The 16,963-nt window shown below is 41.7% G+C and overlaps 1 protein-coding gene across 16 annotated transcripts in view; it reads left to right on the plus strand.

Annotated features, from left to right (window-relative positions):
• HMBOX1 (homeobox containing 1) overlaps positions 1 to 16,963 on the plus strand; it is a 123,988-nt gene that overhangs the window by 27,602 nt on the left and 79,423 nt on the right. The window contains exon 1 of one of the 16 annotated variants that reach the window (XM_072858242.1): positions 12,251 to 12,336. The exons of 14 other annotated variants lie outside the window; for them this stretch is intronic. The gene's annotated coding sequence lies outside the window, so the exon portion shown is untranslated. Of the gene's footprint in view, positions 1 to 12,250; positions 12,337 to 16,963 lie in introns of those variants that run through there. One more of the 16 variants, XM_072858234.1, reaches the window with a different exon arrangement.

Raw genomic sequence — 16,963 nt, forward strand, 5'->3', positions numbered from 1 at the left:
TATGAATGCAAAATACTGTTGCTATTCAGATCTGTAAAACTGGAAGGAGGAAGTAATGGTACATACGACATTACGATAAACTAGAAGTCTGTTGTGCCATCCTTGGTTGCTTATGTCCCATATCCTAGACTAGATTTTTAATTCTCTGTCTCAAAAAACGTTTGCACATATCTGAATACAAAGCATAAGCTGGTGGCTGATGCAACGTACTGAGCCAGTTTGTATGTATTGGGACATCCATTTAGAATAAAAGCCATCGTGAGACAGAATAGAAATATCAAATGGTAAAGAGAAATTAAGTGGTAACTGCTATTTACCTAGTCTCATAATACAGAGACTGCTGAATGTAAAATGAAATGGAAAGGATATCCTTCAGGATATGTGCCAGCCTTGATAAAATATGAGGATTTCTTGTCCATTGCTGTAAAACACATGATTCTTGATACTGTTATGTATCAGGTCCCTCAAAAATGTGGACATGGGAGTAGGCGTACAGATTTGCAGTCTTTGATCACTGTTAATCAGTTAACATGGAGGCAGTTCCTGACCAGCTGTAGCACATACTTTCTCTTGCTCAGTTGGACAGGCAAACAAAAATGGGGTGGGAATGTGGGGCAGGAACAGGACTGGAAACAAGATGTTGTGAAGTTAATGTACAAGCCGAAAATGTGGCCGTAAAAGGATGGAGAGTTGAATTCTGAGAGGATTTCTACAGTGGAAGGAAAGGGCGAGGACATCTAAAGTGAAACCTTCAATAACCCACCCACTTGCCAAGAGTTGTTCAAACCCGATGTGAAAGTTTCTTGTTAGGAAATGAGGAATACGCTGTTTTCTGCATCTGCTGTGGGGAGTACAAGAAATAGTCGACCTAATTTTCAGCAAAAAGTTGATATTAGGAAAATAATTTCTGTGTTGGACTCCTGGAATAGCTCACCGGGCGAGTCTTAATATTCTGGTTGCTCTTCCCTGAGTTGCTGTAGGCTTTTCCTGCCAGTAACTTCATCTCAATGCAGCAACAGTTATCTGTGAAGTCTAAGTGATCCTGCAATAAAAGGGCCTTCTTAATCAAAGATGGTAAAGTCGGAGACAGTCAGTGCTTTCAGTATTGGCATCCTGTTCTGCTAAGGCAATCCCACGTAGGAGGAAGACAGACACAAAAAGTGATTTGGCTGTAATGCAGCAAAACAAATTCTGGCCAAATTGTGGACTTGGAGTTAATGGGTACACAGTGTTACTCTGCAAGGCTCTATAATGCGGGCTGGAAATCGTGGTGAGTTTTGTAGTCTGTTAACTACTTAAGACTGTGGTGTTATTTCAAGTTTGGCTTCAGCTAGTGAAAAATGGGGCACTTTCATGTCTTATATTTCAAAAATAAAAACATTTTAAGAATATTAAAGGTAAATCTTACTAGATTGCCTTAGAGCAACTGTGAGGCTGTGATCTAATCCATTTATATGCATGCGTGTGTCATTCCCCCTTCTCCCCCAGCCAACTGGATGTTGACTTATGGTGTCAGTTTTCTCCTTGTAGATGTAGAGCGAGTCTTTTCTGACGTACCATGTTTTACAATATATTCACGCGCTCTGCCTCATGGAACGGCTGTGCATAAATTGTGCCCAGGCCATTTAAGAACATAATATCCCTGCAGGGTCAGACTGATGGTCAGACTAGCCCAGTAGCCAGCCTCTGATTACAGTAAAAACACTACTTGCAGAAACTCAGCCTTTATCTTGCAGTTGAAGAAGTGGCAGAAACCACACTCAGGGCTTCGGCTTCATATGTTATGACTGACAAAGTTCAGGCCATCAGGCGTCCCTTCTCTGCCCCTGCCCAAATCTCTCTCTCTCTTACCAATTTTCCCCGTAAGCCTGCTTGACCCGCTTTTTGCAGCTGCTCTGCTGTGCACCTCTTTCTCAACAACGCCTGTTGGTTGTTCTTGACTGATCAGTCTCAGTCACAGGTAAGAGTGGCTCCAAACTCCCTTTTACAGGTTCAGAGAGGTTTTTTTAGACCAATCCCATTTGGTTTTTTGCCAAGAACTTTATATTCCCAAGTATGAAGCATGAGCAGTCTTTTGAAGTTAACTGATGTTTGTTGTTTACAGCATTAAATATACAAAAATAATTGTTATTAAATCAGGGTTTGGTAAAGTGCAGGGGTTGGTTCTGTCTTAAGGGTATAAGATGTATTTATTCGCTTTACATTTCTCAGCTTTTCTTTTTCCACTTTCCTTTCTATCATTTGACTTCAGGAGCTGGAGCTTAAAGAAGAGCAAAAGCTAACTGTGAATGTGAGGACAGTGGGAGAATGGCTAAGATGTTTTACTTTCTGATTTGGATTCTAAAGAAAGTCCTAAAAAAAGAGACTGTCAAAGTTATCCCACTTCTGTTTTTCAAATCCTTAAATGGTTCAGTTAGTGCAAATCCTTTGTGAGAACTGCAGGGAATCAACCAGTACTCTCTAGTTGTTAACCCTTTCCAGTGATCCAGGTAGTTCACTATATGCATCATACCGCTCTTGTAGAGCTCATTACATGTAGTCCAAGCACCCCAATGCCAGCAAGAGGGACAAAGTAAAACCATCCTCTTCAGATTTTGGAATAGAGGTGGTGGCCTGTGTTTGAAAGGTTTAGCTGCGTAGCTGTGTTGATGGAGGGGAAGGATGATTTCTACTGGAATAGTAATATTGCATAGAGGACAGTGTTGACATGGTGAGGGATTACTTACTTTGGTATACTTGTTCCCCCTGTTTCTGGAGGAATAGCAATAAAATCATCTTTATGTTGCTGTAAAGAGATGAGGGAGGAAATTATATCACTTTAAGTAATACAATATTGTAATTTCCTAGAGTGAAGAGGCCTGGGTTTGAGGCTTGGGTAATACTGGGTCATAACTTCTCCCACTCCATTTGCTCGCTAAGATCCTGAAAGGATTTTGTGAGCTTTCTGAATGAGTGGCATCTTAGCCCTACTGCTGTCATAGCATGCGCAGTGTGTCATGATATTCACGAAGCACACTGTTGTGGTCCCCCCTGTCGTCGTCCCCCCCCGTCCCCCCCAAGATTTCACTTTTAAAATAACTGGTTTTAGATACCTTGCCCATTTAGTAACTGGTACCTTCTCACAGGGACATGTCATCCCTTCTACTGTCTCTAGCTAAAGAGGATCAGTTTTTTTAATACAAAGTGAATATGGGAAGATCCATCTGTTTTGGCTGCTAGATGAGAGAGAACTCATAACCCGTGCATACAATGAACTTGCATCCTAAAAAAAAATGGTTTAGATACTTGTTTAGAAGGGTGGAAATTGAGGGAGAGATGCAGTTCATGGTCTCCAAAGGCCCTCAAAGACTGATGTCCTGTTTTGTTCTGTAGAAGATCTTGCAGCAGTCTTATTGCTGAACTTTGGAATGTCTTCCAGGGGTTCTTTAAATTATATGACGAACCTTAGTCATGGGAATTTAGCTGTGTTTTCAATGGTAAGTCATATTTGAACAGGGGTTAAACTGGCTTAACAAATAGTATCCTTGTGTGTGGATGGGGTCAGAGATTTATATAACAGATAAGTGTGCCAGTACATTATCAACTGAATGTAAAGAATCATAAAGATCTAAGTAATAAATGAAGTTGAAAGTACTCCTTTATATAAGTCAGTGTTTTGGATAATATTCTTAGAACTAACTAAAAAAAAAAAAAAAATCATCCTGTGCTTGGCAGCAGAATTGTTAGTCAGCAAGAATGTGCAGAACTTTGTGAAAAATTGTTTTTTAGATAATTGCCTGTTGCAGACTGTCTAGAGGAACTCACATTTTATTTTGGCATATTGCATTGAACGGTAGGTTTTACATTTTAGGACTGATGTGTTGATTTATATATCCTCCAGTCCTCTGGTGGACGTCCAATTTCCAAACTTGGATACTTCTGTTGAGTAACGAGAGTCAAAATTTTCAGATGAATGTCAGAATTTTCAGTTCTCAGATGGGAAGAGAAACTTTCCAAGATACTACCTATCCAGCTCAAAGGAAAATGGTAAGATGATGAGTGCGATAAAAGTGTGCATAGGAAAGGCTTTATGCTTATTTCCATCTGGATTTTGGTGTGTATACCTTGGGTATGGGTTGAATATCCCTCTGAGCAACATACATGCACTTAGGGAAGGCCAGGAAACTTATCTAAAAGTTCAGATTCAAAATGCAAGTAATGTGTGAATTAAAAAGATGTGTTTTTTCTTTCGTTGCCCTTAAAATTGGAAGCTTGTAGCGTGGCAATAGGGCTAAATTAAAACAGCAGCTTATTGCTGGTATTGCCAGTTGTTAGTGTCCCTGGTACACAGGAGATATTGCACAGAACTTTTTGAATTGTAATAGTTAAAACTTGTTAGCAGTCTGTGTTGCAGCGGGACGTACAGGGAAAGTGCAGTTCCCACCTTTGATGATACAACCGTGCCTCTGGAAGCATGTTTTGGGAGGATGCTGCTGCCTCATCTGTGGTGCCACAGCAGCTGGCAATAGAGGGATAGAAGCATGCATCCACACCACAAAAAGTCTTACGACCTTTTTAAATTGGCAACTCTTGTAACTTTAATTCATATCTGAATTACACATGTGTGTAAAACTGCCAGGGTCCTGGGTTTCTCTCCAACAGCTGCTTCTCTTTTTTTTTGAGTGGTGGGGCTGCATGGGATGAGGTTAATGGACTCTGTATTGTTTATTTGCATTTAAAATAAAGTCTGTGTTTGTGTGTTTAAAAATATATAGATATAAAAAACCCTCCAGAAGTCTGAATGGTGAATTATAAAGAATCTTCTCTGCTCTTTGAAAATAGAGGGTGTAGCATGGAGACAGAGTAACAGAAAGACACGTCTAGAAATGATGAAAGTCAGGGCTGGAATAATTCTTCAGATGGTTTCTGTTCATCGTGTTATCGCTGTACAACAGAGTGGTCTGTAGCTTTGAAGGCAAGTCAACTTTGCTGTGAGATGATCTCTTTTGAACCGCTGTTTGAGCTAGTAGGTACCTGACCCATTTGGACAGGAGTGAGTAGATACCTTAAGACTGCTTGACTGCATGAAAGGATAGAGAGCTCAGCTCAGGAAGACTGCTCCAAGTAAATGCTTGTGCAAAGGGGTCTTAGAAAATAAGCTGTATTGTGGCTAGGAAGCTTTTTTGGTTCGGGAGAAGTTTGTGGGTTTTTTGGAGCTTTCTGGAGATTGTCAGTCCAGCAGATAATACAGGTTGAGGAAAAAAGGGTTCGCACAAACCCTGGATGTGGCACTGGTTAGTTTTGGGAGCAAGGGGAAATAGCTCAACAGCCTATAGATGTTACAGAACAGCTCAACACTTCGGCAAATATGAAATGTCTGAATGTGAGGAATAAATGAATGTTTTGCTAGCTATCATTTTGGCCACTTTCCTGCTGCTTCCCCTAGCACCAGGCTGGACCCTGTGTTAAAGCTAAGCACAAATGTTGTTTGGTTCAAAACCAGCTATAGTAGATAATACATTTTCTGCTTGTTTCTGGAAGTGGAAAAACTCCATGATCAATCAGCTACGAGAATAAATTGATGGCAACTCTGCCTGTCTTCAGTACAGATGATTTGTTCTAATTCTTCACATCCCTTTACCTTCTGTGTCTCTCACAGTTAGCAAGTTTCCTCCAGAAATTGCCTGCGTTCAATTGCATTGTATTTGAAAAAAGAAAGTTTTCAGAGAAGTTAGCAAGTGAAAATGGAGTATGTAATGGTGGCCATAACTGTAGCCTTTGCTGCCAATGACAGCTATAATTGTATATGGGGCACATACCTTCTAGCAGATGCTTCCCATTTAAACCACACTGGTTTCAGCATAGACCAAATTTAGGATCTAAGCATGGTGACCATGGCACTCGCTACATCTCTAATTCCATCTTCTGCCATTTACTGTCTTTCTCAAATGCTCAGTGAGACGTTTTTTCCTAGTTGTTCTATGGAACAGCTTTGATTTTTCTCACTTTGTGGTTATTTTAAGCTTCAGAAAACAATAAGAATGTACTTTTTTCCCCCCTCTTTCCTCTGTGCTTTTATGAAAGCAGAATCTGTGTAGATAAAGCACAGTTGATCTGTTAGGGATTACTGTTTCTCAGTTATTCTTTTGCTCTTGCATATCATGCCTTTATGTAGAAGAATATTTAAAGGTGCCGTGTAGAACAGCGAGATGAAAGATTCTTTGTGCATTGAAGAATTCTGGTGTCACAGGAGTCCACCTGTTCTCCTGTAACTTTTTTTTTTTTTTTTTAAACTGAAGTTTATTTAAAGTGAATTTTAGTGCTCATAAAAGCTGCTGGGTTTTGACAGCCTTAAAGATTGAAAGGCTGTCCCCACAGGTGGTGGCAGCAGCACTATGGCCTGGTATTCAGGGCACAGGAGTAGGAATCAGAAGATCCACGTTCTGTTCTCATCTTTATAATGGGTGACCTTGAGCCAAGTAGCATGTTGCTGAGGCTCGGTTCTCTGTGGAGAATTTTACCCCGGCTCATGAGGACATTGTAAAGGTTGGCTACTCTCTTAGGAAAGACAAGACAAGGATTAAAAACTTCTTGCATCGTCATCAAGCAACAGACCTCATCTCCAGTCTACTAGCGATGAGAATAATAGTCAGCTTTCAGGAGAAGATATTACCAACAGCCCATTGAAAGTATCAGAATAAGTGGAAGTTCTTTTTGTCTGTGCAAAATTGTCTGAGAGGAGCTAACCAAACCAAACTGGTTTCATGCAGGTCCAAAAAGACTGTTTCTGTTGGTGTGTCCTACATGAAATCTTAGTAATTTTTGTGGAGAGTCAAGCTGGATCAATCTCGAGGTCTATTTGATGTAGCATTGTGTGTCAAGTAATGGTCAGTATCGGACGATTAATGCACCTATCCAGCTTGCAAAGCTATTCCTCTGATTAAGTACAAGAGGAGTTTTCTTTTTGACCCTTTCAGGCTATCAGCTTAATTCCCAGAAGCTTCAGATTTAATTACCCATATCATTACCACAACATGCATAGCTGCAGATTTTATTAATGACCATAAAATTATCGAATCCACTTTAAAATGAATGCAGATTCCCAGCCGGAAGGTCCTTTCACACATTAGCTCCAGTACAAGTGAATCCCACAGGTTGGTGCAGCACCTCTCATGTCCTTTTGACAAATGCCGAGCCTAGCTCATCCATCTTTCTGCACCTGATTTCCTGCTTATTTACCAACCACTACTAATACTCTTCTGCAGTTCTGTCACCAAATTCGGGTATTCTTGCCTCTAAAATGGTAGCTGAGCTGAAGTTTTACCCTTCCTGTAGCCCATTTTTATGTGTTTAGCAGCAGACTGACCTTTACACCTCTCTGTTTCAGACTCCTTCCGCTCACTGTGTTGCTTTTGTTCCTATCCCTAAAATGTTCTTTAATCCATTTCAATTCCTTTTTCCTGCATGATGCTTTATGACTTTGTAAATCAATCTGAGTGGTACAAAATCAAATGCTTTCCTGAGATCCTGATAACTTATGTCCACTGTTTCACTCTTGTCTAACCTAACGATTTGGTCGTATAATAAAAAGGATTTCAGCAGATTTGTCAGGCATGACCTTCCTTTTATGAATCTGTACTGGATGTCCTCTACTAAATTATGCATTTCCAAATGTTCTGCAATTTTGGCTTTTATCAACACTTCCAATACATTCCCACAGCTGAAGCTGGATTTCCTGTTCTGAGAGAATTCAGCAGAACTCTGCTACAGCCCAACAAAATTCATCAGTTTTTCAGAATTCTCCATAATAGAACTTCTCTGTTTTCTATTTTTTGTCCTCATCTTAGTGGATTCTTGACATTGGAATTAGTATTCTGTTTTATATAGTTCTGAGAGTACTGCATGTTCAGGAAATAACCAGCTCACCATTTGCAGTTCAGCAGGTTTGCGTGTCACATGTGGAATGAGTTGCTGAGTCTCAGCCCAGTTGCAGGTGAGAGGATGTAGGCCGCTAGCTCAGGAGTCTCCATTTGCTTCCAAGCTTCCTTAATAATTTCATTTGAGACTGGAGGTCACTTCACCTCTCTGTGCATCTGTTTATTTTTCTGGCCTGCTTCCTAAAGAGTATTTTACATTGCAGGCTTGCTTTGTGCTTTTGTCTGAATATATATGTGGAAGGGGGGAAGGGAAACTCCAAATCCTTCAAGTGTTCTTGCTTAAAGCCCTTACGCTTGTGCTTATACCTCCTTTGAACGTATAGCTTGCCACTTGGGCTATGCTTCCAAATATGGATTTCTCTTGGAGGTATGTTCTGACCCACCTACTTTGCACTGCAGATATATTTAGCAAAGTTTTGCCGTAATAGTCCTATAGTGCTGTCTCAAAGCTGTCATCTGCTCTTCTGCCTACCTCCTTCCCAGTTACCTTCCATGCGTCAAAAGCCACCTGCCAGAGTTCTGCCTCTGTGGTCAAGGCTTTCTGCCACTGACATGGGTTTTTGCGGTGGTAGGTAGCGCACGGAGGCTGAACAGCCCTGTCCTCCCTGTGTGCTGCTGGCTGGGCAATGCAGCTTGCCTAAACTTGGGTTAATTCCTCCACGTCTGTGGCAAAGGTCGTGGGTTCTGGGAGAAGTCCCCAAAGTTATGAATAAGACCAGCAGAACTGGAGACTTCCATAATCAAAGCCTCAAAGTAGGGGGGATTTGTTTTTTGGTTTTCTTTTTTAAGCAAAATCCACAAACCAGTACGTACTCCTTGCCCCCAAGCCTGGCTCGTACAAGGCAAAGGTGCTGCTGAGCCTGGTTAGGTTGAGAGCAGCACAGGAGGCTCCTACAGTTGGATCATGATGCTGGAGCAGACTGTCTGGGGATGGGGTATGTCTTAAAACCATGGGAATGGCTGGTTTTTGGCCTGGACCCAGCTTAGAGCAAAACTAGCACTAGAATACTGGTAGGGTTTGTGTCTGCCCTGTATCTGCTGTGTATTGCGGGAGGAAATTGCCAAGTTATAGAGATACCTACGTTACGACAAAATTTCTGAAGACATTGCATTTAATGGGCTGGCTTTTCTTTAGAAAGGCAGATTCTGCCTCCCTCCTCCTCCAATCTTCCTGTTAGATGTCACCCAAGATGGATTCCAAGTGCAAAAAAAAAATTAAATAAATAAAGCAAGCAAACCTGCACCGAGTGAATCATTCCTACTAAATTTAAACCGCTTATTATGGGGAGGGGAAAAAAAAAAAAAAAAGAGAAAACTCGGATTACAGGTTTAGCAAGCGTGAGCACATATTTCAGCATGTATTGCTGTATTTGTAATTGCCAAACTAGTGATTTCTTGGAACTCTGCTATTAGCATTGTTAAGCAGTGTTCCAGACAGTCACTCCTATAAATCCTTGTTAATATGTTAAGCAGGAGAAGGCCTTCACAAGAATAATATTTAGCCAGCAAGCGATCTCCATGTGGGGCGTGCTGTCTAGGCTAAAGGGACAGATAAGGGAAAGAACTGTGCTGGCTGTTAGGATGTCCTGCTTGAGCATCCAGATGATGCTTGCTTGAATCTTATTGTCACTTCTAATAGGTGCTTAGGAATATTTCAATTGTTTATTTATTTATTTGGACAGAAGTGTAAGAGAGTGTATGAGGTTTCTGTACAGGGTGTACTTCCAGCAGTAAGGCCTGTAGTTTACTGATCTCTTACTCTCCTTCATATGCTATTCAGGCAATAAGTAACCACATGAAAAACACCTCAAACAAAAAAATGTCCTTTTCGTATACAGCTAGTGTTCTTTTTCAAGTGTGCTGTTCCAAATAATGAAGTGCCTCAAACACTGAAATTATGAAAGCACATTGCTAAATGCCCCTTTTTAAAAAATTTATTTTCATAACACCACTATAACCAGAACATTTTCATCACTGCTAGTCTGCTGACTGAAGTAATCTCTGTTTCTTCTAAACTTGTCAGTGGGTAGAAACAAGATGGAGTGTCTTGGGAATAAATCTGCCAGCGTACAGCTTTACCTTGGAGGGAAAAGATTGCCCTCTTTCACTTGCATCTGCCAAACCATGTACCTCTGCAGGGGTGAAAGAGCCCCACAGGCTTTCTGGCAAAGCACGTGAAAAAGAAAGCAAAACTTGGATCCTACTCTTTGCTTGACATGGATAATACCTTTAGAGGTGGACCTGATGAAAGTCTGGGTCATCAGAGAGGAAGAAGAGGGGAAAGCAGAAAAGGAAGGTAGAGCCACAGATCAATATTCTAAGCACAACCAGTTGACAAGGTCATGGGGATGGAGAGGGGCAAGGAGACTTGTTTGATCTGCTGCTGCAGTGAGGACCCATCTGCCAGATCCCAACCCAGTTCCGGCATCACTGGCGGACATGCGGATTCTCTGATAACTAATTGTATTCTGAAGTGAACCACAGATGGGTGCCCTATGACTGTCCCTCAAACCTACCTTCAGTTGTAAGGAAGAGGGCAGACACTGGCGAGACTGCCACGCTTGTAGTCTCCTTTTATGGCACAATTTTGTGCAAACTTGTTTGGGGATGGAAAAGGGCTGCACACTTATTTTATTACAAGTAACTGAGAGCTCGCAGAGCTTTTCAGAACACCATTTCATGTTTTGTAAAGTTCCTAACAAGTTTATTGTTTGTACAGCATGTTATCAGATTACTGTTTGGGAAAAGGGGATGATGATCTTAAATCCAAGACCTATTTTTAAGAAGATAATACTTAAATTTTATGCACTGTATTTGCTATTGCCAAGTGATACCACATTCGTCTTAATACTTTTTTGTGCCGTACAGCAATGAAAAAATAAAGGATCATAAGGCATTACTCATTTCTCTTCTGTGCTTGTTCCTGGTACTAGTGATGGCAGATACACTTCTGGTTTCTTTTTTTAGGTCGGCAACAGGGCGTAGGTTCTTCAGCTCACTTCAGCTGAATATACATGCGTCTTGCATTGGGCATCATTGCATTCACATAGGATCGTGCAGTAGCAGTTTTCTGTGCTTGCCAAGGGCTTGCGGTACCCCTGTCTCGCAATTAATCTCCCTCTGTCAAGTGACCTGATGCCAAGTACGATTTCTGGAATTCTGCTAAAGAAGGTTTGGTGGCATCTGCTAAGGTGCATAGGGGTCTCCTGGAGAGTCATAGATGAAGGAAGGTCTCTGCCTGTGCAGTCGGATGAACGCTCTGTTTTCTTAGGGCTGTTGCGTGTTTTGCAGTGCCTCCCTCCCATTTTCATGCTCTTGAACTTGCCTGTCACTGGCCATGACTTACATGGCAACTGAGTGTTAGTCTTTGTAGCGGACATTTGTATCCTCTTTGGAACAAGCAAGCTGCAGGTCTGAGTGGAATTGACAGCCAAAGAGGAAGGCCTGTCTTTGAAAGACTATACTTATTTTAAGTCCAACATGTAAACCTGCACAACTGCAAGATCAAAAGCCAAACTCTGTAAGCACTGATTCTAGTAGCCTTGGTTAGTTGTCCTCTAGACATCGGGAAAACTAGAATGTTTTCTTATCTTTGTATGTCCTGTTATTAGCAGGCTGAGATTAGTTTATCAGAGTTTTATGTACCAGATGGATGTTCTGAAGGCACTGCCGACCGTATCAGACCTGCAAGATGCTGTGCTTCTGCTGCTGTTGCTGGTTTTCCTTCAGTTGGGTACCTCTTGCCATGTGTGGTATGCAGGGCAACTCTGTCAGGTTGTTCTCCAACATGAGGGAGCTCCCCACTGAGACCTGGAAGCCACGATAGCAACAGTTTCTTTCTTGTTCCTCCTGTGCGCTGTTGGGCGCTGTTGGTCTGCATCCTGTTGCACTCAAATTGCAGTCAAACAGGGTAAATAATTCTTCTGTGCCAAAACGGATACTGGGTGCTAGCTAGACTAGAGAGATGGCGAACTTGGGGCACTTCAGGAGCTCAAGATCTTCCACAGCATACTGCATGGTAATTCATTTGGGCAGTTCCAGTTGGTGAGAAATTTAACTGCAGCATTATTACGGTCGTAACCACACAGGGACAGACGGCACGTGAGCCTGCCTGGACAGACTTAAGTAAGCAGAGATGCTCACATCTAACAATATTCTGCAGTGGAGGTATACTCGCAGTATGCACACATTATGCTTGGCAATATAGAATCTCATTTCAGTTGGCATATCCAGTGCTAGTATGTCACTGTATTCCTAGCTGTCAAGGTAATTAGTGTTAATTGGGATCTTTTTTGAATGAGCCTCTCATTTATTGTATGTTTGGCCCAGGCTTGGACTCAAGGACTTGGCAGTCTCCCATCTGCAGTTTTGTCCAGATGAACGTATATGCCTTACGGTGTACATATCCACAGAGTTCAAGGTATAATCCCTATTGTTGGCATGCAAGTGCTTTAAATTTTCATTCTACTGTAGGGTATGTCTTGCCCATTGTAGGAGTTAGCTGGCATTGGACTGCTCCTTCAGCTCTCTGCTCTTGCCTGTTGTCTTCTGACATGCAGTTACTAATTTCGTGACAGCTTCTGCTCTGTTGCAATGCAGCGTCAAACACTTCGAGCTGAACCACTCAACTGAGAGTCACCATCTCTCTAAATTCTCTCACGTGTGAATGACCATCTCACTATTCCTCATCTGTTTCGGTGCTCAAACTGGTCTAAGTGAATTAAGGTAACGTTATTTGGTCATTAAGGAAGTGGTCTTTGTAGCAGCCATTAGCTATCGCTGTTAGCCATGACTTTGTGTGCCTTGCTGTCAGTCTTCCGCTGTCGAGATTCACTTGTAATTTTAGCCAGAAAAGCTAATTCAGGTCTGTCCTTTGGTTCCAGGCAAATTTTTAGACATGATTGGAGGGGACAACATACTGAAATTCAGGAGATACAACAGCGTAGGTGCTTGGTACATTAAGGCCGGAAGCTCATTTGTAAGCAATAATGAAAATATAACCCGGGGTTCTCTGCTGAAATGTGTCTGCAGGTGTATCTTGATGACAGCATTTCATTTTCCAGCTGCCATTAAGGACAAAGCAATACTAAATGATGTCCTTTTACTGGGACTGCATTGCCTTTTATGTATCTCTGGGACTTCTGGAGTAACTCAGGGTCCTTTCCAGTCAAATACAGATGAACTTTTCTGCTTTTCTGGAAGCCTTGGTGAGTTCAGTGAGTTCCACTTCATGAAGTGGAAACTTCATGATTTTGTGACCTCAGTCTTTCTGTAGAGAGGATCCGTTGCTAGTCTGCTTCAAAATGGAGCCTGTCTTCTCGCTTGCCCTCTAGGTGATTCCACTAAATTTGGGTAAGGAGGTTTCTTTTGCGTGGGGTTGGAGAGGGAAAAGAATAGAGAAACTATTTTAACTGCAATCCTTGGCTAATTGTTCTGTGGAGATCTACTGCAGGGCGTGTTGTGGAAGCAATGATTTACTTGCTTGCTTTTTTAAGTTTACCAAGTGTGGCTTTATCGTAAGATTGAGGTGTGTGTTTTCTAAAAGGGAAAACGTTTCTTTCAATGGTTTCCCGTCAGTTAAAGAGTTCTGAGGAAGAAGATGATCCCATCAAAAAAATTTTGCTGTAAGCTTGGCAAGATGCTACTCTATTCCCACACCACAGTCCCAGAATATGGCTTTTTCCTGGGTTGTACTGTAAAGGGTTTGGTAAACCAACAGGGTCACAATAAGACTGAAAACAGCATTGACTGGAGGTAACTTCTGAGCAGTTTCTTCAAGAATATTTGTGTTCGGAAAAAGTATGCTCTCTTGCTCCCTTTGATTCACTGGTGCAGGCTGCCCGGAGAAGTGGTGGAGTCTGAAACCTTGAAGATACTCAAAAGCCATCTGGACATGGTCCTGGGCAACTGGCTCTGGGTGGCCCTGCTTGAGCAGGGGCCTTGGACATAAGGACCTCCAGAGGCCCCTTCCAACCTCAACTGTTCTGTGATTCTGCGATTAGAAGGTCACAACCTGTCCCTTAAGATAAGATCTCTGCCATAGCAATTCATGCCTTGTTACCTTGCAACTGAGCCAACATGCTCCTTGCAAAATGTCAGTTCAAGGTAACCCAGAAGCTGCAGCAAATGCAGTGACTGCGTTGCTTGTTTAGCAATGATTCTTGACGAGAGCTTGTTGCGCACCTTCTTGAGGGTCCGCGCAAGACCATGCTTAAGGTACAGTTCAATGTAGTAACTTAAAGTAGTGCTATTTAAATAACTTGGAGCCTGGAGACTTAAGAAACAACTCTTCCCTTTGTGTTGGGGTACGGTGACCACATGAAACTGGATGCTGCACGTCGCCGAGCCACAGTGTGTGCTCAGGAGGTGGCAGTTCTTAGAGAAGGTTCTTAACCTTGCTTTCCAGGGCACAAATGTAACACATCCTCAAGTCATATGGCAGAGCTTTTTTTTTTTTTTTTTCCTAATAGGCCTATTTTGGGAAAATGGGCTAGAGAGTCCTAGATTAGCTTTAGTATTTTGGACGCTAGTCCTACTTTTGTGCATGCACCCAGATGAATTTATCTTTAAGTTTTGATACAAATGCAGTACCTGGATTTTTAAAAGCACTGGGTAAACAACAACCTGTCTGAACATCTCCCAAGAATAAAGGACTCCAAGATGGCAAAAGAAGGCTTAACAGGAGCTACTGTCTGGAATCTGAAGCCAGACACGTTCAAAGTAGAAATCAAGTACAAATTAGTAATGGAGAGGGTGATTAACCACTGGAATGAACTGGAATGGATGGATCCTTGGTCTCTTGCTGTTTCTGAGGCAACATGTCTTCTGGACATAAGTTAAGCCAGGTAACAGGTTTGTTTTACTTTATGCTGGCCTCAGTGTAGAGAAGGTGAAGTGGATGAAATGTAACAGCCCACGTTTATAGACACGTGCATACGCGCACGTGCACACACACACGTACAGGGTCCAGCCAGAAGACCTGACGATTCCTACAGACCTTAAGCTGTACATTAAGTAAAAGACTTAAATTTTGAAATTTTTTGTTACTCCTAGGAGAGGATTGGTTTGCAGTTATGCTTGGGGTTGGGAATCTGCCTTTATTGCGAATTCAGCAGTGGTAGAACTTCATTCTTGGGGCTGAATTTGCACATTTTCTTCACCATCCAATGTACCAGGTTTATCAGCGAGCTGAAACTTGGTTCTTCTGCATTTCAGTAGCTGGTAATAGTCCTATTGTAGTAGTGGGGCCTATGTCCTCAGGCAGATACCATGTTCAGCCACTGATACTATCCTGTGTGGCTTTAAGCCAAGAATTTAGCCCCTCTGTTCATGTTTTACTTTTGACAAAATGGTGATGTTTCTCTTCCCCAGGGACAAAAGCTTTTAATTTGTTATTTGTAAAGCTCTTTTTAAGAACTGACTAAGGAAGGTAGTAGTGAAATACAAAGTGGTGGCATTATTTTTTACTATGTGACTCACTCAGAAATTAAAAGGGAAAATTAATTTTGCTTCCAAATAAGTGATATCAGCCTCATCTTTACCAAGTGACTTCCTCCTTGCCTCTGCAGGGCGTTGTGGATCAGGGTGAACTATACTTCAAAACATTTAATTGCATACAGTGAGAAATGAAGAAAACTGAAGTGGATCCCAAGAATGTATTAAAAATCTGAACTAAAATGAGAATGATTTCATGTCAAGTGAGACAAATGCAGAGTTGATACTCCAGTGCTTCACACTTCCACTTGTCCTTGGTACTGAGAAAATGAGATTTTTAATATCTGAAAAACAGATTGCCATGAAGACTCATCCATTGTAAATTTAAGCTGCCTTTATAGCAACTTAAGCTGGGGACAAGATTGTTCATTACATCTGATTCTACAACTATGGCCATGATTTCCATATTAATATTGAATTTTTTTTATTGTCTGTACTGGGAATAGGAAGGGGAGCTGGTAGTGTTTTCCCTGTATTAGCAGATAATTTATTTAATGAATAATGCGAAAAGGGCAAAGGTTTGTGAGTTCTTACTTGCATATCAGCTATAGATTGTGGTCACACCTGCTTTTGCTGTTGTGATCAAACCTGGTTTGCTGCTTCGGTTTATGCTACAAGGAGACTGAGGGAAAGAGGGATATTGACTCATGATTTCAGAATCCTGATTTGTTGGTGGTGGAAGTTACGTTGTTTGGGGCTGAACTTTTTTGGCTAAAATTATAGGCGAGGGGTTGCTTGTTTCCTGTCTGTTGTGCCCTTAAATTACAAAAACATTTAAGCAACCTTTACATGTGTGTGGGGGCAGGGAAGGTATTTCTGTGCCACTGAACTTTAGACCAACGTTGAGTCAAAGACTATTTGTAACCCTTTTCAATAGCAGCCGTTCTGTTCTGGCATCAGACGTAGGAAGCACTAGCTTCCTCTTCTTTCTGTGTAACTGCATTTGCTTTCACAAGTCCAGCTACCAAGGCGAGGATTCCCTGACCTGCCTTACTGCTTGGCTCTGTCTGTGACAGTTTGCGATTGCATTCAGGCTGTAATAGTGCTGCCTCAACCTTTAACAAAGCAAAAATTGAGAATTCCTCTTATTTTCTCATGAACTCTCTCCCGTTTATTTCTGCTGAAATGCTATCATCCTCTGTCTGCGCTCACAGATCTGGAGAATCTTGGAAAAGTTCCTCTTTCCTCCTCTGTTCACATCCCAGATTTGGGCTAGATCCTAATGGCTTTTCATTTATAACATCTGAGGTCTGTACCATTTTTTTTCTCTTCCATTAGTATCACTAATATCATTGTCCTGCCTGTGTCATCTCACACCTGAGTTACTGCAGCCTTTTCTTTGGCTCTCTATCTCATCTCCTCATGTTCCAGTTTTAATACTGCGTTTCATGATGATGGACGGTGATCTTTTCTTTCCTTTGTGGGTTTTGTCCTTTGCTTTTTCCACACTCCTCACCCTGGAAGCAAATGTTTCTCTGAGGAATCCAGTTCTCTATCGTTAGCCTCTCTGACCTTCAGGGAGTTTGTGTGTATTTGTGTCTAATTTGTTCATC

This window comes from Ciconia boyciana, chromosome 3, assembly GCF_034638445.1.
Source record: "Ciconia boyciana chromosome 3, ASM3463844v1, whole genome shotgun sequence".
NCBI classification, from domain to species: Eukaryota; Metazoa; Chordata; class Aves; order Ciconiiformes; family Ciconiidae; genus Ciconia; species Ciconia boyciana.